Source organism: Coturnix japonica, chromosome 5 (assembly GCF_001577835.2).
Source record: "Coturnix japonica isolate 7356 chromosome 5, Coturnix japonica 2.1, whole genome shotgun sequence".
Classification (NCBI taxonomy): Eukaryota; Metazoa; Chordata; class Aves; order Galliformes; family Phasianidae; genus Coturnix; species Coturnix japonica.
The window spans coordinates 45,320,089-45,328,319 of record NC_029520.1 but is presented as its reverse complement, the minus strand read 5'-3'; the positions used below and the strand labels follow the sequence as shown (position 1 = coordinate 45,328,319).

General features: G+C 39.0%; 1 protein-coding gene across 8 annotated transcripts in view; it reads right to left on the bottom strand.

Annotated features, from left to right (window-relative positions):
* TRAF3 (TNF receptor associated factor 3) overlaps window positions 1-8,231 on the bottom strand; it is a 64,597-nt gene that overhangs the window by 54,597 nt on the left and 1,769 nt on the right. The window contains exon 3 of one of the 8 annotated variants that reach the window (XM_015865640.2): window positions 3,053-3,225. The exons of the other annotated variants lie outside the window; for them this stretch is intronic. The gene's annotated coding sequence lies outside the window, so the exon portion shown is untranslated. The remainder of the gene's footprint in view (window positions 1-3,052; window positions 3,226-8,231) is intronic. 8 annotated transcript variants of the gene reach the window in all.

The window sequence follows — 8,231 nt, the reverse complement described above, 5'->3', positions numbered from 1 at the left end:
CTCAAATACTCCTCTTTTTTTACTCCATTTTCTCTTGGACCTGAGGTCAGTGTGCTGACTTAGTCAGGTAGGTCTGTTGCCACGTGCCAGTGCAAAAGGAAGTTCAGATTAGTAATTCATACTTTTTCCCTACAGAGAAGGTAATTCTACTGAATTCTTCTTGGTTTCTCACATGCTTCCTATGGCTTCCTACAAGTTTTCTGAATTCTAGCTATTCTGCTGTTCTCTATTTTGTTATTCTACCCCCATCATTTCTTAGAAATAATGAATTTAATCAGTTCAAGTTAATCTTTCATAAACTACTTTTTTTTGTCTGTTTCTTAACCAGCTTTTTCCTCTCCTTGTCATTACTAAATGAAGACAAGTATCCACATTTATTATCAAGAGCTTTCCTGCGTATCAATAAACATAAGAGCACTGTTCCATCCACACTCCTTTCTGGAAGGTTGTACGTGCATATAATAGGCTTCATTTACTCCAAATTTCATGTTTGATTGTTTATCTTTTGGTTTTTCTCTTAAGTAGAACTAAGTTTCACCATCCATTTCCAGTGGATCTATTACAACACTGCTTTAATCAGTCTCCAGAACCCCAGTACCTTTTTTTTTGCCAAAAACAAACACTCTTAATTCACTATAATATTTTGTTCCTTCTTACCTGACTGTCTCCTCAGATTAACATAATTATGGGATATGCTTTTGATTTGATTTGGGAAACAGGGATAATAGGTATTCCTTGCTCTGGAATCTAAGTGCTTCAAAGCATACTGGTAATATAAATCCTACTAATTGCAAAGTCTTAGCCTATAAGCACAATGGTAGCCACCTAATCAGCAAATACAGGAGGGGAGAAGCAAGGCCAAGATTTGCCAACATTTGAGAATATGCTAGTAGAACCCCAAAACAAGAATATAATTACCCTATCTATACACTATCCTAAAGCAATGCCAGTCTGTATTCATGACAACCAAGCACAACTTACTTTCTTCTAGACTCACTTCCACATTTGGATTGGCCTTACACAAAAAGCCAAATCATGTAACTGAGGAACAGCAAGTTCATATTTGATGTGAAGTCATACAGCTGCATGTAACCACTCTCTGTTAATTCCCCCTTCACAGTAAATTAATATTAATGACTCAAGGTGAAGCTCTCATTCTCTCACACAAGTTTGTCCATTTCCCCAGTTATCACACAATCGGTAATATTTAAGTAACATTTTATTTAAGTTTTTCCCCAAATGGATGACTAAGGCTACCAAAGAGAACCATCCCTCTGCCTTATTACTTGAACCTACTTGATTCTGGGCAACTAAGACCAACTTACAATCACAGAGCCCTACGTAAGGTTCAAAAGCAAGTGAAGAATTTAATCAAGGATCTCATTTCCTTTTCTTGAAAACAGAAAATTACCCATGAAATCCAAGATAAATTAAAATTCCCAACCCCAAGAAGTGAATGTTACAACAAAAGAGGCAGCTGCTGGAATCAAAATCACCCATGTAAAAAGTATAAGCTTTGCTTCTTCCATGCCTCCTCTTTCCATGGAAACAGTCTGTCTTTTCAGTATCTTATCCATTTATTTCAAACTGAAAAATAAAAATAAAAAAAAAATAATTTAAAAAATTCTTTGTAAGCATCACTGCCTTTGGAAAGTATTTTAATAAATAGAAATCATTAAAAAAATAAAAATAAAAATAGGAGGCGGGGGGGATTTGTGGAGGTTGTAAAAGCAGTTCTAGGTAGATGTCTGCTTCCATTAGGTATATAAATATTTCAATCCCAGCAGCACCATCTAATGGAGAGCTCACCAATTTTTTCCCCCTCCTTTAAGATGACAAACATTTTATTTTAGAGGTGTTAACAACTGGTACTTTAACACATGGCCTACTTATTACACTACAAAAAGTGATTATCTACAAGAGAAGCCAAACCATTTTTCCACAGACAGCAATCTGACAGCCCTTTTTTTGCACATATTTTTACATGCAAATTTATTAAGTACAGTGCAAAGTTTGTTTAAGCAGGAGATAAGAGTGTAGTTAGAAATACATAAAAACAAAATGTTTGTGAAGAAGCAAGGATAGTTTTAAAATACCTTAGGAATGTTTAAACTCTCTCTTCAAAAGCAAAACAGAGGGAAAGAAAAAGTCTAAGGGCAATGCTGAATCTTAACCACAGCAACCAAAGTCACTATCTACACCTGCTAAAAGTCTAGTCCAGCTCTCCAACATATCTTTAAGATAGCTCTTCTGCTGCAAAATATGCTATGGGAAATGAGCCGTAAATGAACAAAAAGCACCAGTAAAGTTTGCACTAAGATGACTGCTGGCAATTTCCACTATTTGTCTCATTAACAACATTTTCTCATGAAAACAAACATGTCAGGAGAGCATACGAAACTTACACACGAAAGCTGTAAGTTTTTTCTTCCTCGCTGCATTTTGTTCCCCTTCTTCCTCATATCCTTTGTTACATGACAACACTGCAAACAAGATATCAACTACTCCATACTTTGCCAGCTAGCTCAGCACACTGACACTCTTGCTCTGGAATGAAGACCTTTTTACATACAGCTTAAAGGACTTTCAAAGCCTACCTGACCTATCCCATTTCTGAACAGTCAACTGATACTTTGAGTTTGTATCAAAAACCAAACCTCTTAGTGAACAATGTTATAAGGTGACACCATCATACATCACCTATAAATACTGCTGGCTTTGAATACACAAATAGCATAATTCCAAACCCCTTCTACACCTATTCTGGAAGGATCTCCTCATACAGAACACTGTGGGCAGAAAATTGTTTGCTTGTCTTAATTCTTTAAAAAGCCACAGGCAAACAGTGGGAGAGTAAATCCCCTAAATTCCCTCAAGAAGTTATTGGGTAAAATGCTCAAAGTTACATTGCTAAACAAACTTCTTTAAAATGAAAGTGAAGCTTTCAGGAATTTGTAAGAAGGAAAGGAGAAGAAGGGGAATTTATGGGCCCAGGTGCCAAGAAACAGCAGATGGAGAACACAAACAACAAATAACAATAAACTTGTTTTACCTTCCCGGGGATTGCCAAGAGCATTCTTCTGCACATGCTCCAAGAAGGTGTCAAAATACCTTACTATCACATAGATTAAAACAACTGCCAAGCAGCACAGGCAACACAGCAGCAATGTCCACTTCTAAGACTACAACGCAGGATCCACTGGTATTTCCATTATGTATCGACACCTTCAGTGAGGAGAAATGCATTGTTACCAATGGCATGTTTCCTGAACTGAAATGCAAAAGGACACTGCTCCTTTCTCAAGGATACTGTTCTGAACAGAAAAGAAAACAGCAAAATGGACATAATAAGAGAGCATCTGAAGATTTAAGGACATGAAGACTTCAGACAATAGCAGGGTACACTGTAGGGCCATCTTTAGCAGCCTGGAAGAGCCTGTTAACTCATCTTGGGTGGAGGGAAAAAAGAAACAAGCAGCTACAGAGAGGTCAAAGGAAAGCTGATTTACAGAAAAAGATTATTAGTCAAAAGCACAAAAATAAATACAAGTATGGAAATAACTATTTCAAGAGAAAAATAATAGAAATGGGGAGTAAAGCAAATGGGAAAATGTAGTCAGTTGTTTTGCTCATGTGAGATGAGAACACCTTGCAATAAAGTCATCCATTGACAACTTAAACTTACAAAAGATATGGACTGACTGAAAGTAGTCCTTTTTATAAGGGCATGTAATGACAGGACGTGGGAAATGGCTTTAAACTGGAAGAGGGCAGATTTAGGCTAGATATTTGGAAGAAAAATTGTTACTGTGAGAGTGGTGAGGCACTGGAAGTGGTTGCCCATTGAAGTTATGGATGACCCATCCCTGGAGGCACTCAAGGCCAGGCTGGATGGGGCGCTGAGCAGCCTGGTCTAGAGGGAAATGCTCCTGTCTATAGCAGGGGGTTGGAACCAGATGATCTTAAAGGTCCCTTCCAACCCAAACAATTCTGTTAGTCTATAAAATTAAGCCACTTCCATGAATCAGGAGGAAGAAACATGAGAAGTTAAGAGTATTTACATTGTTTCTACTTCTCTTCCATCTCAAGTTGTTCGGTCAGTCTCTTATACAGATAAGAGTACTTTATTAATAACTGAAATGCATAAAATACAGAAAGAGAAGTCAGTTAGCAGAAATCAAGTCTTAAAGAAGTCATTAAATAAATGGTCAGAAGACATCACCCAAGGAAACTTACTCTTGGGAAGGTTCTGTGGTGCTCAGGGACATGGTTTAGTGGAGGTTGTTAGAGTTACGATAGTATGGTGAGGTTGCAGTTGGACTTGATGATCTTTAAGGTCTTTTCCAACCTGAGCAACTCTATGATTCTTCTCTGTGGAAAGGCAGAGACAGTGCATAGTAAACTGGTAAAGTTTACAGGTACTACATGCCCACTATGAAAAGCTCCAACAATTGTCCTATTTATCTCTCTCTCAAGCACATGGACAAGCTTACATAATGAATTTCATTCACATTGCCAAATTCTGGTTTGTGAGTGGGGCTTCACTGTTAAAAAGTTATTTCAGGCACATTTATTGTGAGACTAAGCTGGTTCCATAGAATAAGGAATAATTGTTAGTGCTCTAGAACAACCAAAGCAGAAAGCTGTGAATAAGTAAAAGCACCATTCTGACAAATTGTTGTATACTCTCAGCTTCCTAAAACACTGCATATTTGCTGTACTCAACAATGCGAGAGCTGTGAAGCAAGTTCTATTTCCTGCCATGTAACCCTGACGGAGCAGAATGGTACAGCCCTGCAGAAGAGACAGAACAGGATACTTCCACACAGCTCATACAATTTGTTTCATTTATCAATGGATAATGCTTGTACTGCCAGGCTCTGTCTCAGCACATCATCTCTGATGCCCTCAGACTGCAGGAAAGTACCACTATTTCCATTTTTACAGACTAGGAAAAGGCAAAACTAGAAGGGGAGAGAGGCCAGGCAGACACAAGCCACAAAGTGTATGATAAGTATTCTCAGAAGTCCCAGCCAGCTACTACTTAACACTAGAAACACCTAAGCATGAGTCCCTTAGTATTAAGTCCAAATACAGTCCAGATAACAATAACCAAGACACCAGTGGGAGATGCACCAGCAGGCTCTAAACCTTTCCTAATCTCAGTAATTGTCTTAACCACTCAACTGGGGCACCATGCTTCTTCTTACTCCATTTCTCAGGCACAGAGTTCTCATTATTCCTGGCATAGCAGAAGAGTCTGTAGAGAAGGAAGTGACACGACGCTTAACTGGCCTGTGGCTGACTATGAGAATGCTCCCCAGGGAAGTAAAAAACTTGGCTTGGAATCCCCCTTCTGCCCCTGGGACACCAGCATGATGTCACACCACACAGCACTGCAATAAAGGTCCTCGTCGCTCTGGGTGCACGGAATGACTTACAGTACAGACATTTACAGGAACAAGGGAACAGCCTCTAGGTCTCCCAGATCTTACACTGGTATCAACAGACCATTTTCTCCTTATCCCACAGGCTCTTGAGCTTGTGGGAACAAAGTAGCAACCAGAAAGACAGTCGCACCTGCAACATGCTTCTCAAGACAACCCAAATCAAAATAACTCATCCTGTTAGATGAGTAAGAAAGCTGTGAAGACTCCCAACCAAGACAAGTCTGGAATGCCGTATCTTTGCTTATCAAAAGGTGCTTTATTTTACTACTGCAGAAAACACAGACTCAGACAACTTCAGCAATGCTCCAAGTATAAAACTTCTGTAATCATGAGCTTCCATACAGCCATCATTGCAGCATGGAAAAGAGAAGTTCCTCACTCTTGCATGAGCTGTGTGGACTTCTTTCAGTAAAGTGTTTGTCTAAGGCATTTGCTATGCATACTGTATGGGAAAGGCTGTATTCACTTCAGATAGTTTATAGCATATTAGAGAAGTATTGCTGATTTTATCATTGTAAATAACCTACAGAACGTTCACTTCTATACAGCAGATAAATCTATTTCATGAGTGAGGTTTTTATGACAGTATATAAAGTAATAGTGGAACTATAAAATGCCCCAACCTAAAGCATTTCTGCTATGCCCAATGCAGTTCTAATGCTTACAATTTGCAGCAATCAATCTTGATGTCAACCCAGTTCACAGAACAGGGGAGCCAGGGACAGAGGCCACCACATGTACAATACTGAACTTCTGCATCCTTGAGCATATTGAGACTTCTCTTCCCATGCTGCCCTCTGCTAGATGAAACACAGGATTCTACTAGAATCACACTCTGCATATGCGGAGTAAATCAGCATGGAAGAGCAACAGGATAGAAATCAAAGGCTTAACATTTTCGGTATATGGAGAGGATTAGTGACCTCCAGTTGCTATGTATAATTTTAGAGACACTTGCCCTGTTAACCTAGTTACAAAGCCACCAGTCAGTAGCAATTGAAGTCACAATGGCAACAATATTCTGCTGAACATGCTAGGGTAGAAAACATTTCCAGGAAGGAAAAAAATTCCAAAAGAACTACATGTGTATCACAATTTCCAACATCAAATCATCTTTTTACCTTACTAAGTTCTTTGATATTTCTACTTAATGCTGTCCTTACTGGTTTTCTAGGTTCTCTCTGGGGGGGGGGGGACGAGGGTCTCTCTATTCACTCCTACTAGCACAGACAAGAGAGCACCTCTTCCTACTTCCTACTCTGCAGACACCTAATCATCTTCCGTTGCAAACTGCCATCTCTTTCCTCTGAATTCTCTATCCCTTCTCTTTTTCTCTTGTCTGAAAAAGAAAATGAAAAAATTAAAGACAGAGAAATTGAAAAGTGTTATTTCTCAAAACAAGCAGAGACAGACTTTCCTGCTTACTATAGAATGGGTTTCCAGCAGGCAGAGCTGGGAGACCAGTTACATTCTCTTTGCCAGCCCTTTGCTGCTGTGGTTTCTATGTCACCACTTCATCACTGCAGGTTAAAAAAACATTACAATAAAACCTAGCATGGCTACAGCACTTTTCCTTATGCTACAGTCATACCTTTCTTTTGATGCATGAACATACACAACTCTCCCTCTCTTGGCTTCTTTTCCCCATAACACATCTTGAAATCTCTGATTTCACTCTCTCCTACCACTTTTGGTGTTCCTGAGCCATGGGCCAAAAATGCCAGGAGGTTTTAAATACAAGCATCATATTCAGAAAGCACCCACCCACAGCCATTAAAACAAAAAAACAACAAAACCAAAAACCTAACGTCTTGGCAATTCTTTAAAGGAACTGTGCACAAGAACACAGACATCTAAAACCAACGTGTAATGAGCAGTCTTCAGACATCATAAGATTCAGCACCTTCAATTAAGAAACACTATTACAAGAAAAAAATGGAATCCAGCTGTTGCATCATCTGAGATACTGCAAGAATAAGACAGTCTGATGTCTAATATCTATTCATACAAAGCCAGTTCAGAATACTGGATTAGATTTAAGTCATGCCTATTTTTAAACTGCCTTACTTTTTATCTTCAGAATTCTGATTGCCTGCTTGCTGCTGTATTTACGTGCCAATGATTTAACAGCAAAAGTCAGAAATTAAGATTGCTGGCTTTTTTAGCAACATCTACTTATACAGTATCGAAAAACATGTTCCTCTTCTACCACTTCAACTTCATATTATGGACAAGAACAATCTAAAGACCCAAAATGCAGCAAACATTTAAATGCTTTAGAAAACAAACTGTGTTAGCACGGACCGGTGAGACCCCTTTAAGAATTTTTTTGTCACTGCTGTTAAGTACTGCCATCTTAAACGGTTTTCCAAGGTACCAACAGTAAATATGCTGACGTGATGATGATCAAATTCTATAAACCCACACCAGAATCGCTTCCCAAAGCCAGTATCACCAAACCTGATTGCAAGACCTCCGGCAAGCCTGAAGACTTGGTCCTTCTGTATCCTCTTTGGGAGAAGATTAATTTGCTCTGATACTGAATGCATTTCACCTTTCTACATCGTAGGTAAAGCTGCTGTTGGAAGCTCTGAATCAATGTCAGATTTCAGTAAAACACCTACCATTCTCATGCTGTACCGAAGCAACTTTTATAACCTCCCAGTGCAGTCTGCTTGCAATGCCCAAACTCATGACACATCAGTGTTTCCGTTATCAGGCTGTATTAAAGGGGTTTCCCAGCCCAGCCACAAAGAACTCTGATTCAGTACAAATATCCAA